The sequence below is a fragment of the Protopterus annectens genome, chromosome 11.part0, assembly GCF_019279795.1.
Source record: "Protopterus annectens isolate FY-2018-M chromosome 11.part0, PAN1.0, whole genome shotgun sequence".
Lineage (NCBI taxonomy): Eukaryota > Metazoa > Chordata > Ceratodontiformes > Protopteridae > Protopterus > Protopterus annectens.
This window is the reverse complement of record NC_056745.1, coordinates 428,615,756-428,636,843: the sequence shown is the minus strand read 5'-3', so window position 1 is coordinate 428,636,843 and position 21,088 is coordinate 428,615,756. Positions and strand designations below refer to the sequence as shown.

The window sequence follows — 21,088 nt, the reverse complement described above, 5'->3', positions numbered from 1 at the left end:
TGTTTTATCTTGCTGAATTAACCTGTTTTGACTAAAAATGGGAAATTAATAAAAATGATTAACTGTTCCAATGCCACCTTAAATTGTTTCAGTTGTAGCCAGTATCACAATATAAGAAAACATAGGACAGCGGACCGATATAAGGAAATTCCTATGTATTTTCAAGATTGGACTAACCTCTTAATAAAGTAGGATCTTCAGATTATCCTGTACATAAGGGAACCGACAGGAAAGGTGGACCTTTTCAGCTGTAATAATCAATGTTTTCATGCAACTACATTTGTGAGTGATGCAAAGGAGGGAGTGGGGTAGTGCTTAGCGATGAGACATTGTATCACAGGAAGGCAAAGCAGGTGAAGTATTTTGTTCTGATTCAGTGCTAGAAAAGTAAGAGGGCCTGACTTTACCATGATGGACATGAAACATGACTGCATCACCATATTCTCATTCTACCTGCACATGTAATGATGATCCATGAGATCTCACCCAAACTACTGCATGCAGAGCTGAGTCAGTGCCAGAACAAGAAACAAGTGAACCTGTTTGAAATGGAAATCTAAATGTGGGATGATAAATGGTTGAGAGATAAAAAGTATAATGAAATGTTATTATATACATCTTAGAGAAGAAACATGGCCTGATATTCCACATGGATGATACAGGGATTTTTTTTTTAATTGTATTGCTTTTTTAACCAGATAACCAGGTGGAGGTGCATTTTTGTTTCTGGCGAGATGCAGAGACACACATTCTTCAAGCGGTTTGCTACAGATGCACAATCTGCAAGTGCAGACTAAAATAATCAAACCCAGAATTACCAAATGAAGTTTGCAGTCTTATCTCTTTGAACAAAACTGACAGTTCAAGTACAGTAGTGTGTGAAGGATGGGACGTGACAAAACAAACTGGTCAGCTACATGAAACTGTAGACCTCTTCACTGAATATTAGTACATTACAATTATTTGGCTGGGACTTGTTAGAATGAAAAGAAAGCCATACAAGTCGGGGGAAAGGGTTGATGACCACTCAACTTTATATAGTTACTTCTAGGTCATAGTACCTTGGGGTAGGTTAGCCTAAAACAACATCAGCAACCTTCCCAGCTTCTCCCCCACCAACCCAGTAATCAGTCTTTGGTCATCGGATAAGAGTCAGGGATTCCTCTTTGTATGCCTCTGAGCCAGACTTAACTACAGGGAGAAATTCAGCAAACTACATTTTCTGTTTGATAACATCAATAAAATATAATTCAGTCAATTAGTCTTGAACTGTCTAAGCTTGTTCCTCAAATTTTTGATCTAGTTCAGGATGGAGGTGAAGAAGCATTTTTTTATCCACAAGATAGAGAAGCTTGTATAGTCGGTGAAGTATTGGGGTTAGATGCATAACTGAAAAGATTTCAGAGGAACATATCCTTCGAAGGCTAGTTTGCCTAATATATTCAGTAGTAGCAATAAATACATACAAATATAGTTAAGCACATCTGCAAAGTAAGCGCTTGCACTAGATCAGAAACATTTCAAAGACGATACATGTGAGGAAGACATCACAACGACTGTCAGTAATGTGAGACACAACCATACTCCCTTTTTCAAATGTGACTCATAATCATTTGGAGCCCAGAATTAGGCTTGGTAATCTGGTAATGCTAGACTGCGAACTTTATCCAAGTTTTATTATCAGAGAACTTGGCACTTAAGTGCATCAAACAAAAAAAAAAAAGAATAATAAGGGGGAAGATGCAGTTCAAACCTGCAGTTTTACAGAAGTTTTCATTATTCTTAAAACATCCTTCATTTAATAAGATTCAGAAGGGTGAGTAAAGTTTTTCAAGTTTAGCTTTGCATGCTTCACAGAAAGTTCTGAAAGAGGTTCTGAAAATGAATCTAACCTGTTTACTTTTATTTATTTAAAATATATATGCAACAATTAATTCATTCTTAACTTCCATTTTAGAGTCTTAAGAAAACATACTTTAAAATAATAGGTAGAACGACTTCAATATAATAGGTATTATTTTACTTATGGCTAGTTCTGGGTTTTCCTACATTATAATACATTTGCTGAGAGTATAGAAGACTGAAAAACACAAATAACAAAAGGGAGAGACAGAAAAGAAACAGAGTGAGGCAGAGAGTAATAGATGAAAATGGTCTTAACGCCCGCAATAAGCATCACACATTCACTTCCTCTTCAGTGCAGTTTTTCCTTAAAGCTAGAGGAAATGAAGAGTATAGACTGTTGAAGAAGTGAAGGTAACAGTCTCTACTCTTTGTGATGTCTGGGTCCTCTAGGAAAGGTTAAATTTGAGAACATCTTCACATGTGCACATAAGCACGAGGGGGAGAACAGTTCTGTCTTGGGAAGAAAATTCAGCCACAGTCGTAACTACAGATCTGTCTTCATCGGGTTGGCCAGGTGTCTTCTGACAGAGCAAGCATTTTTGCCAGTTCAAATGGGGAAGATGTTCAACTGATTTTATGGTAAGCAAGGTTTAAATCCTGCATAATTTTCTATACTCTGTATGGCAGTAACAAATGTCTTTTGTTATTATTTTGTCATAGAAACTAATATTAAGATGTTAGCCCTGAAGGCCTGGCCATGTGTTAACAAGGTAATGTGTAAACCAGTCTGCATTCCTGACAGAGAAACAAAACAAACAGCTGTTGTCTTGTCTTCCTTAATCTGCTTAGATCATAGCTACCTAAGGCATAGGCTTAACAAGACTACTGCTAAAAACAGAATTATACAATATGAGTAAAACATCTAGAAATATTTTTTTATTGATTTTATTTTATGCAAGATGAAGGTAATAACTTTTGTTATAAAGTAACTGTATTGCTGGGAAGGTACATTCTTTCCAAATTTTTGGCCATTCAAAGTGACAATTTTGCAGGGTGTCCGCAAACTGGATGGACTTTTGCAGAAATATAGAGTCTGGAGGGAACACAAGATCTTTACTTGGAAGCACGTTCTATAGAATATGCAGCTTAAGAAACAATATAAATGAAATCCAAACTAATATTTGTAAACAGAATGAGTGTCCCACTAACAGTTCTTGTTACCTGATATGATTATTTAATCCTTTTTTTTCAGAAACATAAGTCAAGAAGAGGGAACAAAACAAGTGTTAAGAGCTCGCTAAATAAATACCCAGATACACACACACACACACACACACACACACACACACACACACACACACACACACACACACACACACACACACACACACCATTCACCTAGAAACAAACTTACAGCTGATGGACAGACATACAGATAAAAAGACATAATGAAACTTAACAGAAGGTGAATTAGGATGGATGACCCTAACATGATTCTTCAGTATTATACAGTCCCAAACCTGCTAAGGTCAGCAAAAGAAATTAACTTTAAATCAATAAACCTGAAAGGGTGTTAGAAAATCTGTCATTCTAAAATGTTTAAACATGTGAATAATCGTTTATGATTTTGCATGATTCTAAACTTTGAGAGACAGAGAAGAAGGTTATACTTTCCACAGAAGGAAGAGGTATAAATGTTATGTACAGAGATGATCAGGGTGTGTCAGTTTAAATGCTAGAGGTACGAAAGGCAGGAAACTGCTTTTTGGAACAGAATCAACAACACCGTTACAAAATGCTTATCATACATTGGCAGATAAGAATGCTGGTGGCAGGAAATGCAGGGCAATGCTTTCTGTACAAATGACTAGAGTTGGGGTGGATAATAAAAGCAGAGTACTTTCTTGTGCACACGAACAAGTCTGACTTTGATGCAAAGGATGGGAAGGTAAGGGTACTCGTTCTAAAACAAATATATGCTCTAACAGTATTTCTCTGCCCTAATTGTTTGTTAGTATTGATACAGAAGACTGACAAGTCAGGCTGTCAGAAGTGCTGTTCTTTTCAAGGAATGAACCTTAATAAAATGTTCTTTCAAGTTCTAATGATATTTTGTGATAATACTAATAGACTAGTTGTTGGTAGAAATATATTCCCTTACTACCTTTTACCAACTGACAGAAGGTGAGAAAACTGGAAGACTAAAGAATATTGTGCTGGTTAAAGATAAACAGCTTGAACTTAGTTTATGTGATATTTTAAGATGATAGTTCACACTGTAAAGGGACATAATGAATCATATTATTATTATGATATACATTAGCATGTTGTTGATTATGTTAAATGTGGTTGCATTTCATTACTGACAACTGCAGAGAACAATGAAATGTTTGCTGATGAGACTTGGATACCCATACTTAGAATCTCAACTAAGAGTCTTTTGCAATTCCAAATAATTATATTATACGTCCTTCCATCCATCTGCCCGTCCATCCATCCATCCATCCATCCATCCATCCATCCATCCATCCATCCATCCATCCATCCATCCATCCATCCATCCATCTATCCACAACCTCTTTTCCCATTTTTGCACGTGGGGCTAATGTCACTCCTTCATTATAATGAAGACACAAAATGGTTGGGGCTATGAGGAGGGGGTTTCTAACTAAGCTTCATTAATCCCCTGAAAAGGTTTTATAGGTTTATAGATTATAGGTTTATAGATTAGTACTAGGCTAACTGCCCTTTTGGACCATTTGAAGCCTAGGCAGTTACCCCATGTGAGAATCAAATGCTGCACCTTGTGTCTTTAAGGTAAACACCTTAACCATTATGTCGTCCTCGCACCCCTAGCTCAGGCTGCTGTTGTGTTGTTGCTAAGTTTGCTTATACTAATCTCAGTTCGGGCTCACTGACCTATTCATGTACTCCTGTAATATGTCTGCAGCGTACACACCATATCCACAGTCAGTCATCTGCATACACTGACTTCTACTGCCCTGGCAGTGTGACACTGCTCCCCTGCATCCACTTTTATAACCCACAGTTTTGAGGCATGCTCCCTAATCCCAGTACTGCTCCATAACTTGAGAGGAACCCCCACCTCCCTGCACCCTGCAATAGCCACTGGAGGTACCTGCAGTATCATTTTAGTTTAGTTCTCAGTCACCCAATTTATGGAGCAGAGCATGCGTTATGCTTTCATGCTCTCCTTGAATAGAATTTTAAGCAACCTCTTCATTATTTTAATGCCCTTTTAACTGTGATGCTTTCATATCTCTCTGGTTGCCATTTCTATCCGGTATAGTGCTTTTATCTTCTCATCTGTACCAAATGCAAAATGCTGTGAGGAACAGGGGAGTCTTACTAATTACTTAAAGGTCAAACAATTCCATATACTGCAGCTAGCCCTTTCTGTACATTGAAAAATGCCAACAGCCTAACTTCCAGCTTTGGTAAACTATATATCCCACTGATGACAACAAGAGTAATAAACTAAGGATTATGGTATCCTGGACTAAAATCCACTTGTCTGACACCAACTCCACTTCATGGCATCCAGCTACTAGTTACCTGAGTGAACTGAATATTTAAAATAAACACAAAATGTTCATGTTCTTGGAGTGGGGGTGTCCCAATTATCCTCTGATTAATACAAGCAAATCTAAGACTGCCCACATGTCAGAGAGAAAAAAAAAATCCGTAACTCAGAAGCTGCACTCAACTTCAGGGAAATCACCACATTTGACCGCAAATTGTACTTTCAGTTAAATGGAGAAAGCAGTTTGGCTTTGCAGCCTTGGTAAGCTACACAGTTACCTCTTAAGACGTCTTTGTTAATGCCCATTAGAACAGTGCCTTCCCTTTCTGTGCTTAACTCAAGGGATCACAGACAAGATGTGCGCAACCTTAAACTTGCTGTATCTCAATTCCAAATTTTAGCAGGTGCAACACTCTTCACTTTTTCCAAGATCCCACTGCATTTTGCTACTGCATCCTGTCTATCCACCCCAGTGCAGGCAAATTATTTAGGTAATTTAGGGTTATCAGCTAGGAAAGCCAGAAGTTTCAGCTGTGATGACTATTGTGAGTGATAAAACTGATGCAGGACAGTCTGTTATTCTAATTCCGAGACCCTTGTGGAATTATGCAAAATATAAGAAACTACAAGAGATCATTGAATATCAACAATCGTTGCTCACTTATGGAGTTTTTTTTTGTGGTGTGGGCAAGTTTCCTGCAGCTTGATGTAGGAGCTACACCCCCACACCCTTACATCTCATGTCTGTAGATTCTTCAAAGTACTCTAGCTACCCCAACCTCAAAACAAAAAAAAAAAAAGAAAGAAAGAAAAAGAAAAGAAATCACCATATATATTGCATTTTATTTACCAATGTGGCTTAATGTATGAATGGAAAGGACCTATGGAAGATCAGCTGACTTAACTAGTTAACAAACAACAAATATGAAAACAAATACATTCCTCCACACATTGCATGACACCATTTATGGTACTTGCCTTTTCACTGCAATAAAAGTCATCAGAAGGACCCAGGTTCAACATACATTATACTGAAGTTAAGTTGTTAGACAGTCATATAAAATGGTAGTTTCAAACATAAGATTTTGGTAGAAATTGGGAAGCTGTTCCATGGCATACAATGATAAAATTTTGACTATGGCCTATCTAATCTGGGTTCTAATAGTGGCTTGAGCAACTCAGTTATTAGTGGCTTGGATGAATGGTAGAGTGGCAGTGAAGGATGGACATGTCCATCTGTGGGGGGGGGGGATTATTGAAAACACTCAGTAAAGAGGAGACATGGTCCAAAAAAGGAACATACCCTCAGTCCGTGCGTTGATAAGTGCACAGGAGGGGACAGGGAAAAGCTGTAGGTCATATATAACCCCCCCCCCATCTACAAAATGACAGCAGAGCCCCAGGATTCACTTAGGTTCCTTGCTGGCTCTAGTGTAAATACAGACATTGGACTAGGGGGTGAACTGGCATGCCAGTATACCCAGTGTAGGACATGAGACACTATGATGGATGTCTGATACAGAGTGTGACTGTAAATCAATCTCTGCCAGTTTTAGTGCTGGAAAATGCTAAGTTCTCATTACAACCTGTAACCTGAAGGTTTGTGTTAAAACCTGTACATTGCTTAAATATGGCCACATGGCTTACAACATTCTGCATACGTTCCCATTCCATTTCTTTCACAGTCCAGAGCTTTGCATGAAGTTGTATGTTTCATGAGAAAAGTACCATTTCAGTCACAAGTATAAAATAAAAAAGGCCAAAATAAATTTGAAGAACAATGAGGTAATGGTGTAACTAAAGCTATTATGTAAGAAAGAGAAACTAGCTGATATTGAAAAGTAACTTCCATTTTCAGAGTAATCTTCATTAAGCATCTATTGCACAAATGCACACTATGTACAGTTTCTCACACCATAAGCATCCTGCAGAGAGATATTTTAAATAACAACACTCTGAAAATTAAATAAAGACATACAGTTTCTATTAGCATTCTATAGCAGCCTATACATTGTATATCAATCATACAAAATACAATATGATAGAAAATAGAGATACCCAGTTTCTATTAGACAACTAACTGCTAGCATTCTGTCCATAGTCAGTTTGTTATGAGCACCCAGATGAAAGGTATAGCAGCAGCATCATACATCTCTACAAATAATATATAACAACATATTTATGAAATACAGGTGAGAATCGTGTAAGTGCATTTAACAGCATTTGAACCCAGAATAATGTTCTACTTGAGATATGAGCAACACCATTGAGACAACGTAGACTAAAGCTATCAATGAGCAATCATTTTATTCAGTGAATGACAAACTTAAGCCATCCTAAATTCATTCACTACTAGTATCTAGCCTTGTCTTGTGAGAAAGTACCTGTGTCTAAAATTTTTTGAGAGACATTTGGAGGCGCAATAGCTTGGAAAGTGAAACTGGAATATATATATCTTTATTTATTTATTTATTGGCATTTGATTACCGGGAAAGTCCACTGTGTCAGTAAAAGCCCATTTTTTATGGAGGCTCGGGGATAAAAGCTCCAGGTTTAAAATGACAGAGAAAAACATTTTACAAATTATATAGAGAAAAACATTTTACGAATAATACAGTGAATGAGAATTATACAATGAGAGAAAATAATTCAGAATAAAATGTAAACTGGATTACAAATTACTCAAAGCAGATAAAGGTAATATATTATAAACAGTGTTAATCAGAGTCATAGTACAGGCTATCAGATCAATTAACAAATGCCAGCCGGGCCTCTTGGTTAATTCATTTATAAATTGTGAACTACAGAGTAAGCGTACAGTTCAGGAGTTGATTTTAATGAGAAAGTTGTAGTGTATATGAAAATGAAACGGTAGAATGCAATCTGGTTAGAGGAATAAAAGAGAGAGGGAAGATGACTAGTAGGTAATGATGAAGTGAGAGGAAAAATTAAGTAGTTAGTCTTCAATAGGGTTCAGCAGAAAAATCAAATATTTTGCAGGGGCTAGAGATGGGCAGATGAGGAGCAGTAGGCATATTAAGTAATGGTAGAGGAAGGGATAGCGCAGTTACGGATCCAGTTAGAGAGGACTATGGAAGACAGTAGGCGATGTTTTAACTGCAGCACAAATACACTGACATCCTACACATGATATATGGTTTTAACCTACACAGGTTTACACAAAACAAGATTACTTGAAGCTGTACAGTCATGTCCATGTCAGTGACATGTCACAGCTTTATTGTTTACTACTTTGAAGCAGCAGTAGTTTTTGGGGGAGGAAGTTTCCCCTTTCCCCAAAGGGGTCACTGTACATTTAAAAAATTAAAGTTATGGGCATGTAAAGAGGCTTGTGCTCCTCAAAAATTTGTTTAATTTGCAGTATTTCTCCTGGTATTGACTTTTTCCCAGTGATACATGGTGTCAGCATAGCAATTTCAGTTACTTACTATGTATCCTCTATACATCCTATGTAAAAGAAAACTTTGTAATCTAGTAAACATAAAATGAATTGCATATGCTGTGACTGTGCTACAATCTATACCACATTCACTACAAATCTAATGCATTTATTTATAGACATTCTGGGATATATTTGAATTCAGCTTTATTCTACAGGATTTGTGCTTCAATGCTTTCTATAGTACTTTGGTATGCAGTGTTCAAAAATTGTGATACAAAAATTCAGATTCTGTATCCTGGACAATGCTTTTAGATTGGATATTTTGCTAATTTAAGTTAGGATACCATGTATAACTAATGGCTTCCTGATAATGTGAGTCACAGTAATATGTCATATAGTTTTACTTTATAAATCCCTTTGCAAAATCGGCTGCAGGAAAGATGCTTTGCAAATCTTCGGGGCCCCTTTATAATTTATAGTGGTCAGTCTTCTTATTTATGCTATGATACTTGTTGCTCATTCTCTCGGACCATTATCACCAGCCCACCTTTAGTCAGTGGGAAGGTCATACACACTGTGGTGTTAAGCAGAATGAGTTGGTGATGGCAGTGGCCAAATCCTTTGGACTCTCATGCATGCAAACTAATTTACCACAAGTCCACGTGTCTGGCTGCTACCTTTGGGCCATCTGGATCAGCTGATTTACCACAAGTCCACTTGTCTAGCTGTTACCTTTGGGCCATCTGGTCTCATTAAATATCATTACTGGCATGCCTTTCTCCTGCATGTGTCATGTTTCAAGTTTACCAAGTTTACTGTATACAATTTAGGCCACATTCTTGCACTGATGTTTGCTGTTTACCACTTTTATAGTCTTTGGTCATTACTTGTTGACCTCAGCAAAACTTTTCTAAGTTTTACTTTCATGGTATTTAGTTTGTAGAATTTATCCTTTATTATAATCTTCTGTCATTGCAGAATATGTATTCTGCTATACTCTCCTGGTTTTTATTACTAGCCTAGCATTGATGATTTTTTTCCATTGCATTTCTTCATATAAAAACAGCTACTTTTCTCTAACATTTCTTTGGATATACTTTTTAAGATTTTTGGTTGCTAACAAGCTCTGTCAAAACTATAGATTCTGATGCCATTGTATTTAATATTACTGGAACCCTTTAATCATCGAGAGTGACACTGGTTCTGCAGTAAAGTTCTTCTCTTTCATTTAAAGCTGTCCAGTCTGTCCAGATAACATAATTTGCTCACCAAATCTAAAATTAATCTAATTCAGCCACTTGGCTTTCTACCACACCAAAACCTATGCGTAGTATCTTCTTCATCAGTAAACTAAGTTATTATGACTCTAGCATAAAAAAACTGTGTACAGAATGCATTCTTAATACGAAACGCTAGTTGTTCAGCTAATGGCCATATAGAGTACATTCTTAAGATAATCACTATTCATGTTCTCTTACCTTAAAGGAAACTCCACCCTCTACCACAGTTAACTTGATCCCAAACTTATTTCTTCTCACTGTTTTGTCATGAGTGTAGTTTAGTGCCCTCATATCAATCAGTACCTTTCAGTTTCATCATTGCTATTTTATTGTTTTAGAGCAAGAAAGTCCCACCAACTGTTCTCTAACTAAAATCTCACATTTTTTTTCAAAGTATTTTGTTTCATCTTTTATGTCATAGGAACAACCATAGTCTTTCTGTAATTTTCACTTTTACCCACGACACAGAATTTTAAAAACTGAGACTGTGTCTTGCTGATGTTAATAAAATGTTACTAAAAACACAACAGCTAAAGTGAAACTTTCTATTTTGAAACTACTAGCTTTTAAAGAAATTTTTATAGAAAAGGCAGGGATGCATTCCACTGCACCCCTACATAAAGAAACTAGTAAGTATTCTCATTTGAGACAGTAAAGTGTTACTTTCATTAATGTAGCTATGGAAAATCAAAGGCAACATTATATAGTAGAAATCACCTTTCTAAACCTCTAAAGTGTCAACCATTATTTGCAGACAGGTGACTAGAGCAGCTGATGTCCTTCTGTTCAATGTTGCTGTATTCTTTACATATGGGTTGTATTCTGCACAACCACCCGACATCTGGCCTGTATAAAAAATCTTAGAGCCACTGCCTATAAGTGGGATATCACACACAGGCATAGACAATGTCAGTCATAAAAGGGACATCCGCATGTACCACCTTCAGAACGTTTTTCACCGCTATTCAGAAAGGTTGACTCATAGGTTTGGTTTGCCATTGGATCCCGTTGGTTCATCTTACAGTTTCAGATAAGTATCCCATAGGGGATTTAATATATTGATGCTGCCTTTTGTTTTGTTAATGTCATCCAGGAAGGGTACACAAAAAGATAGTCATGAGCTGTGCTTGTTTTGTTTAGGGCCTACTCATGACCACTGGTCCTGCTCTGTTTGTCAGGTCTTCATTCCCAAAACATTGCACAGTCATTTGTCAGTCTTGAATCTATGCTTAGAAAACCAAAGACTCAAATGTCTGGCTAGGGATGCTATGGAGAGTTCCACGAGTGCTTCTGAACCATCTGTAAAGAAGAAGGTCAGCAAGGTTAAGTTTGAATCCTCTTTAGCTGTGCCTACTCCCTCCAACATACCCTTTGAGGTTGATGAAAACCCAGCAGTACGATCTAAGGTAGGGTCCGCTCCCTTGGCAGGAACCTGGATGGAAGCCATCAGGAGTGTGGATCCAAGCATGTCCAAGGCTATGCAGAAGTCCAGTTCAGACAACTTGGGGGAGCAGCAGTTAGTTATTGCAGAAGACTCAGGAACTTTTCCACCTTCCTTGTGCATACAGCTGTCAGCGGTTAGGCCTATGTCCACCATCTCTCCCCAACAGGATAAGCCTGTGAAAAAGAAGCAAAAGACTAGGCATTTTCCCACTCCTTCTACCCCAATATCAAATTGGGGTGTTTTTACGTGGGGCCTTATTAAGGCCCTGATGGCTTTGAGGCCTGCTGCTTCAGCTTCACACATAGCTGGCCCGGCCTTTGCCTCTTTTCCAGTGCAGCCATTGGAGTCTCAAGGCCTTAATTCATAACAGCCTGCAGAACTCCAAATTCATGACACAGATTCTGAGGAGTCTTCATCTGATGAAGACTCTTTAGCATACTCCACTCAAATTCCCTCTCCACTGGAATATGTTTCCCCAGAGGAGGAGTCTAATGGAGGGGAATTCTCCCATGGAAGAGCTTTCCTTTGGAGAAATTATTAATAAGATGGGGGAGTTCTTTAAGTGAGATTCTTCTCAAATCTCAGAAGAACAGAAGAGATATTATGAGCTTCTCCAGGTGGAGATCCCTGCTCCTTCAGCAGTCCCTTCAGTACTGCCAACCTTTTTAGATTTTTTTAAATCTGCATCTAAGATCCCTGACTCCCAAGCGCAAGCCCCAAAGAGACATGATAATTTCTATAAGGTCTCTGAGGATTGCAAATTTCTTTTTAAATGTCCCTCAGTTGACCCTGCTGTAGTTTCCATTACCTACAGATAAGTCCTCATGTTTGTCTCCCTCTACCAAGTTGCTCCCTTCTAATAAGGAAAGTAACATTTTTGAAAGGTTGGCCAAGAAGGTATATATGTCTTCCATCTTGGCTATTAGGGCAATTAATTACCAGATACACATGTCCAGGTATGCTCTGGCTTTGCTAACTCAGGCCACCCAGGCTCTTTTCACTTTGCCAGATTCAGAAGCAAAATCTCAGGCCCTTGCTCTCCTATCATTCTCCTCCCAGGTAGCTAGACACTCTATCAAGTGTAGTTACGATCAGTTGAGGCCTCTGCCAGGGCAGCAGCTTCTGCTATTGTTCTCAGAAGACATTCCTGGTTACATCTCCAACCACTTACTGATGACATCAAGGCAAAATTTCTTGAGGCTTCTCTTGACAATACTTCCTATTTGGCAATGCACCTGCAGAGTTGTTTAAATCACTGTAGGAAAAGGGTAAGGAACTCCAAGATTTGAAACACTTAGAACTGCGGTGGTGGTGCTGCGGTAGCGTTGTCGTCTCATAGCAAGACATTGTCCCGTTCGATTCTCAGCTAGAGCGTCTTCTGTGTAGAGGCATACGTAAATGGGACATGCCTTCATTGAAGGCTGTGCGTCAGGGCCGGTAAAAATCCACTACCAATCATTAGTGGACCGAAGTTCTGCTGTGGCTACCACTAACCGGGAAAAGCCGAAAGAAACAAAACTGGTTTCACTGGCTCCAAAATACCATAGTAATTTCACTGCCAAGACTTCTTTTGTCAGTATACCTGCTCATTCCTCCACTTCTGTTCCTTCAGGAACTAGATACTGCAAGCCTTCTTAGAGACACCTACAGTCCAAGGTTGTTACTCCTACTGCTGCTGTTGTTGCCCCTCCTCAGCAGTCCTTTCAGCCCAAAGTCCTCTGTGATGTTCTGCACCCTTTTCCAAGTCATAACCTCTGTCCCTTCACCTCTTCCTTTCTCTACCAGCTTGGATGGAGATCACTGAGGACTCCTGGGTGATTTCATTTATCCAAAATGGACACTTTATGACTTGGAAGACCCTCTCTACTTTTCAGGGAATACCTCAACCTCACTCCACTCAACTGCAACTGTTTCCCTTGATAGTGGATCAACTTTCCAACCAAGGCAGCATTCAGTCTGTCCCTCCAGACCAGCAGGTAAGGGGATTTTATTCCAGGATGTTTCTAATTCCAAGGAAAGATGGCCCTTAAAGGCTTATCTTAGATCTCTCCCTATTAAATGCGTTCCTGGTGGTGCCTTTCTTCAGAATGCTATCCCTGCCTGATCTCCTTCCCCTGGTCCCTCCTCACACCTTCTTAGCTTCTCTGGATCTCAAGGATGCATACCTGCCTATCCCTATAAACCCTCTCTTCAGAAGATTTTTGCATTTCTCGGTGGGTTGTTTACACTTTCAATTTACTGCCTTGACGTTTGGTCTTTCTACTGTTCCAAGGGTATTCACAAAGTATCTATCCCCAGCCATTGCATATTTAAGGCTTAAAGGACTTCAAGTTTACCCATATTTAGATGATCTGCTGCTTCTGGCCAGCGGTCCAGATCTCTTATCCCAACATCTGAACCTAGCCATTCCTTTTCTGCAGGCACTGGAATTCACAATAAATCTCAAAACGTCATGCCTCACATCAAGTCAGGATCTTATAGTCCTGGGGTGCAGGTTCCCCACAGATTTGATGACAGTTTTATTTCCTGTGGAGAAAGCAACCTATCTCAGGGCATTCCTGGAGACTTTTCTGCCTCTTCCTTCCATTCTGGCAGGGAGTTTCAGAGACTGCTGGGGTTTATGGCCTCTACTATTCCCATGCTGCCCTTTGCAATGCTACACATGATAAAGTTCCAGTGGTTCCTAAAGACAGTTTGGTCCCAGCATTCTCATCTCTTAGATGTCACGATTCCCCTGCTTCCCTGCCTGAAAGCAGAGTTAGGTTGGTGGATGCAGCAACTCTATTAGAACCATGGCCAACCTCTTCAGGTTCCTCGACCAGTTCAGCAACTCTTCATAGATGCCTCAGACTTGGGCTGGGAAACAAAATTTGCATCCAGGAAAGTTCAGGGCCTTTGGTCTTCTCAAAGGAAGGAACATATCAACATCAGGGAAATGAGGGCTTTACTTTTAGCCTTACAGACCTTTCATCCTCTATTCTTGCCTGTACCCCTAAAGGTCCTTACAGACAATATCAATGTCCTTTGGTACATAAACAAGCAGGGAGGCACAAAATCTTATCTCCTCTGTCACTTGGCCATCAAAGCTTGGGAATTGACTGCCCAATACAAAGTGGCTGTGCATGCTGTGTACCTTCCCTCAGCTCAGAACTTGGTGGCAGATGCACTAAACAGGTCCATAGCACAATTTCATGAGTGGATGCTCCACAGGGATGTGTTCCTGGATTTAGTTCACTGGTGGTGTTCTCCAGGACTGGACCATTTTTGCCTACCCTATGAACAGACGACTTCCTTGCCTTTGTGTCAGGACCCCTCACCCTCAAGTGTGGAAGGTGGACACTTTCATTCTCATGGAAGGGGATGTTTCTCTATGCATTCCTCCCCTTCCCCTTAATTCATAAAGTCCTGTTGAAAATTCTACAGGGCAAACCCAAAATCTTCTTAGTGACTCCCTTTTGGCCAAGACAGCACTGGTTCCCTCTTCTTCTTCTGCAATTAGCCAAGGGTCATCACTATAAGTTATCTCACAGGATGGACCTGCTCACTCAGGACAAGGGATCATAGATTCACCCACATTTGCCAGCTCTACAGCTGACCCTGTTTGTCATTAACTTTTTGATCTCTTTCAGGCACCTATTCGCTAAGGACATGCTAAGGGTTTTGCAGGAGGCCAGGAAACCCACTACTAGAAAATCTTACATTTCCAAGTGGAGAAGATTTTTCATTTGGTGCCAAAAAAGGAAAGTGGATCCCTTTGGTATGGATATTCCCCTAGTGCTTTCTTACCTGTGTGTTACTCAACAGTGGTCTTTCTTACTCCTCAGTTAAAGTCCATTGTTCTGACATGTCTGTCTGCTTGCCTTAAACCTTTCCTCCCCCCTTAGTTTCCAGGTTAGAAGTTAAGCTTTTCCTAAAACGTTCCCAACACTTAAGACACCCCAGGAAACCAGTTCCTCATCCTTGGGATCTCAACTATGTGTTGGAACAACATACCCAGGCACCTTTTGGACAAGCAGCTTCTGCTTCCCTAAAGATCTGCACATGGAAAACAGTGCTTCTTGTAGCTTTAACCTCTGCTAGACGGGTTTCTGAAATTCAGGCATTAATGGCTTTGCCTCCCTTTCTGGTCTTCTATAAGGACAGGGTATCCTTGAGAAGTAACCCTACCTTAATGCCAAAAGTGGTGAATGAGTAAAACTTAATCAGTCCATCCAATTGCCTACCTTCTTCCGTTCATCTCAGTCCTCTAGTGAGAGGATTTTATATACCTTAGATGTGCATAGACAACTCAGATTTTACCTTGACAAGACAAAGTCTATCAGGTTTTGTGTCATTTCATCCCAGGGCTCTGGGCTTGCCTGTGTCCAAACAAACTATTTCCATATGGATTTCTAAGGCTATTGTGTTTTGCTATCAATTGCATGGAAAGTCCTTATTAGCATCTGTCAAAGCCCATTCCACTGGGTCAGTTGCATCCTCAAGAGCCTTTTTCAAGGGTGTAGATGCTCATTCCATCTTGGAAGCTGTCTGCTGGTCATCTGCTCACACCTTCATGAAACATTACAAATTGGACACTGTTTCTTGATCCAGAGCAGGGTTTGCTAGGGCACTTCTGCATGGATTCTTGGAAAATGCTTCCTCTTAGTTTTCCCTTCTCTATCTTCCGTTCTGGGTTCCTTTTTCAGCTCTAGCACTCTCCCATATGTAAAGAATACTGCAACATTGAATAGAAGGACATAGAATAGTTGTGTAAAATCTTACCAAAACCATAGATGTCCTTCTCTTCTATTTTGCAGTATTCTATCCATCATGCCTTCCCCCATACAGCTTGCTCTTTCCTAGGATGATCTACTTAGGCTCCCCTTAGAATTTCCTTCCTCATGGAGCTTTCTTATTCTGAAGAATTTAAATGCGGACATCCATTTTATGGCTGACGCTGTCTGTGCCTGCGTGCGGCATCCCATGTACAGACAGTGGCTCTAAGCCTTTGTATACAGGCTGGACGTTGGGTCATTGGACGGAATACAACCCATATGTAAAGAATACTGCAACATAGAGGAGAAGGACATCTATGGTTATGGTAAGATTTTACACAACTTTTGCACAACTATTCTTTCATTCCACTTAATAAAGGTAGTACAGGAGATGATATGTAAATTTGTTAGAACTACAACTTTAAATATTTAACAAATATCTGTAGTTATTTATTAGCAGCTATTAATAAATATAAATTAGAATACTTCTTTTAAAAATATCACTCCAGCGCCAGTACAGAAATGAATGAGCACTGTTTGTATAACTGAATGCCAAAAATTCTTCTTTTGGCTTTTCCTGGTTAGGGGTCACCACAGCAGATCACCTGTCCTCTCATGATTGGCAGTGGAGTTTTATAGTGTCAAGGTGCCAGTCTGGCACCCAACCTTCCACAGAAGGCACATACATACACCTAGGGCCAGTTGAGAGTGTCCAATTCACCTACAGCATGTCTTTGGGATGTGGGAGGAAACCCACATAGCCACAGGGAGGACATGCAGACTCCACACAGAAGGCAACCCAGCTGAGAATCGAGCCAGAGAACCTCTTGCTGTGAGGCGACAATGCTAACTGCTGTACCACCATGACCCCCTATAACTGAAGGCCAAAAATAGGAACCCTAATTTGTGGCATCTAAGCTGTCTCATGTTATGGGTTTTTGTACATGTCTCTATTCAGTTAAATTCTAGAAGTGCCTAGTTCTGGCTTTACAACAAATTCAATCTATTACACTTCAAAACACTGATGGCTTTCCCTAATTCCTTAAATAGCTACAAAACAGCTTGAAATGCTCCCTCGTGCATTCATATTCAGTAAATTTGTATTTGCCTAAATAGTTACAAACAGCTTGAAATGCTTTCTTGCACATTCATATTGAGTGAAATGTGAGCATTATTCCATTCTGCTTTTGAAATGCGTATAAATTCTATTTCAGTTCAAGACACTGCTTAATCGGCCATGTTTCACTGAAACAAAATTATATACAAAAACAAATGCAATAATATATGCAAAATTCTTTACATTACCATCACAACCTTCATTACTTTAATATAATTTTACCCTTAATAGTGCCATCATGAATAGATACTACCATTAATGTGCTCCAGTACACTTCATTCATTCTTTATTGAAACTAAACTACCCAATTTATTGTAACTAGGTTGTGGCACATTATGAAGACACAAAATGCATTGAAGTACTTCCAGGATAATACTCAATTGCTCTATTTCAGTAAATCAAATGAGACCAGTACTATCTATTCCAAGGACCTAAATATGTCCTGCAACTTAAATAGGACATGCTGGAGGGACAGATTTATCTCTCAGCATCTGCCAAATCTTTGGAAGAGGCTACCAATTCATGGGAAACAGAGTACCTCTATGTCACTTTTTTAGAGGAACCTGGATGAGTGGATGGGGCACCGCAAATTATTTTCGTGGATGACACCCACAGTCTTCCTGGACATGGGCAGTCATCACTAAATGCAATCTTGGGTATTGACTAGCATTTTCATGGTACAGTAAACTCTCAGTTAACTGGCACCCATGGGGATTGGTAGATGCCGGATTACTGTAGTTCCTAGCTGCTTGAGAGTTACTATTAAAAGCAGGCTTAATACTGTACCCTATACTATTTGTTTGTTTTGACTAGTTCTCGGGTTGGAGAGAGAGGAAATTTATTCCTATCCTCCTTTTTAAAACTCTAAAACTTCTTTAAAAGCTTAGGGTATGTTTCTGCAGGGGGAAAACAGAAAGTGCAACACATGAAAATTGTACTGTCTTTCTTCAATATTTTTTGAAGGTTGCTTGAGAGTGCCGGTTGATTGAGTTCCGGTTAACAGCGAGTTTACTGTATTACATTGATATGAAATGGCTAGGCTTAAAATGACCTCCAGGTCTATATCCTAATAATCTCCTGGGATCCTAAGACCATCTACATCTTTTTCTCCATAACACACCCTAACAAAAGTACTTTCACTTATATGTATGATAACAAAAATGGTCTTCATATAGTACATGTTTTCTCAGTCCTAACAAGTTTGATGCTGTAATTTACAACTGATACATATTTCACGTTTCTCCAGTTTTATGTGTATTTACTGGATGTACTAGTCTATAAATTTTTGTACTGATATTTCCAGTACTGATATTTAACCTATATTGCTTTATTATGCCAGCATATTTTTCTTGACTATTTACTCCCGGGATGAGTCTAAAACTGGTTCATTTCAATCACTGCTCTCACCCAGATAACAAAGATAGCTAGCTAGCTAGATAGACAGACAGGCAGACAGACAGATAAGTAGGCAAGCAAGTGCATTTTCTGGCAGGGGAGCCAGGGCTTATGCCCAAAAGCAATGAATATAAAGCAGAGAACTAATACAGGATGAAACATCCGTCCATCAAATGCCAAAGACAGGCATCCAAGCAGGCAGAAGAAATAAAGACACATATACACACACATGCATGTACATGCATACATCTTGGGCATGTCTTTCAAATGTAGAATGAATCTAGGCAATCTGGCAAATCCCTGCTTACAGAATGAAACTAGAGAATCTGGTAAATCCCTGCTTACATACAGGGACATGAAGACTGTAAGAAAGCACCTACCCTTGGAACTACACCAGGAAAACCAACCATTACAACATTAACTGGTATCACTGTGCCATTCAAAAAAAAAAATCCCCCAGAATTCTATATTAGTAAATTTTATATATAACATAAAAATGTATTCCCTCCTATTCCCTTTTCTAACATATATCTATCTATATCTCTATACGGAGATATAGATATTTAGATACAGATCAAACAGATACATATACATAATTATGTCAGAAGATCAACTTTCAGGAAAGACAAACTTGACTGAGGCAATATGATTAACTTTTTGAAACATCGAGCTTAACAAAACAAGTACAATCTGTGTTTTTTTTTCTGGGGGGACAAGACACCCTGCATTCTCATACTGTACCACCTACAAATTATATGTGCCAACTCTGAGATTGCACTACACTGATGAAAAGGGTAAAATCTCCAGTCACCACTGTACAGCAATCGCCACACAAATGCTTCAACTTTACAGAAAGTCAATCACATGGTCTTGAACATATGAAGTTTGACTTTCCAAAAAGTTGATCTTATCACACACACACACACACACACACACACACACACACACACACATATATATATATATATATATATATATATATATATATATATATATATATATATATATATATATATATATATATATATATATATATTAATATATATATATATATATGTATATATATATTTATATATACCTGACTTTGCCCATGCATAACCTAAAAACACTGCTTAAGCTCTGTGGAAAGTTGTAAGGCTTATTATTTGCCTAATATAAATGTTACAGTTGTTTACTTCCAATATTTTCTTATCCCTTTAATAGAGGTACTTCTTTCTATCATGATGTACATCATGACTCTCATTGTTAAATGTATTTAGTCTGTTTATTGTTGAGTTGTATCCTCTGTTTTACATTTCTGTCTTACTAGATGGATTTTTGCTGTTATAATGTATTATTATCAGTTTTCACAACTATTTATTAAATTCTAGTATTTCTATTAACATATGTGGAGCTTTTATCCCCGGGCCTCCACTGTAAATGGACCTGATCCAGTTGGACTGTCCCAGTTAACAAATGCAAAATAGAATAAATAAATAAATATAAATAAATAAATAAATTTAAAAACAAAACAAAACAAAAAAAAAAAAATATATATATATATATATATATATATATATATATATATATGTATTGAATCAGCGAACGCTTAAAAGAGCGAACACTGATTCATTGGCCCTATGTAAGTGAAAGCTTACAATCCCGAACACCCGGAACAGCGATTTTTTTTCCCAGGGAAAAATAATTCACTGTTCCACAAAAAAAAAAAAATCTTAAAACATTTGGGTGATCCATTTTAAATTTTTCCTTTAGTCATAAAAAATCTTTCCATATGATAGCTATCAGTTTATGATGAAAAAACTAAAAGAAAGAAAGATTAATACTATTTCAATAAGTGCAACAAGTCGGAGCAGAAGTTGATGGAAAAAAACCACAGCAAGAAATAAAGTGCTTTATGGGGGATCTTTGCCCTCTACCCATTGCCCGTACAAGAAAAAAACAACCGTTTCACATTCCGTTTGGTGTACATTTATTAGAAGCATTTATATATATATATATATATATATATATATATATATATATATGAGACAACAATAAAAAGAAAAACGGCTAAACTCCAAGAGATAAAAGCTGTGCTCCCAAAATGAACAAAAATCACCAATGGCCCCCTATAACTGAAGGCCAAGACTAGGAACCCTAATTTGTGGCATCTAAGCTGTCTCATGTTATGAGATTTGTACATGTCTCTATTCAGTAAAATTCTAGAAGTGCCTAGTTCTGGCTTTACAACAAATTCAATCTATTACACTTCAAAACACTGACTGCTTTCCCTAATTCCCTAAATAGCTTCAGGTTTTTAGAAGACT

The 21,088-nt window shown here is 38.5% G+C and overlaps 1 protein-coding gene across 3 annotated transcripts in view; it reads left to right on the top strand.

Moving 5' to 3' along the window:
- LOC122815433 (leukosialin-like) overlaps positions 1-21,088 on the top strand; it is a 433,912-nt gene that overhangs the window by 387,567 nt on the left and 25,257 nt on the right. The window contains exon 1 of one of the 3 annotated variants that reach the window (XM_044087921.1): positions 2,223-2,484. The exons of 1 other annotated variant lie outside the window; for it this stretch is intronic. The gene's annotated coding sequence lies outside the window, so the exon portion shown is untranslated. Of the gene's footprint in view, positions 1-2,222; positions 2,485-3,687; positions 3,794-21,088 lie in introns of those variants that run through there. One more of the 3 variants, XM_044087922.1, reaches the window with a different exon arrangement.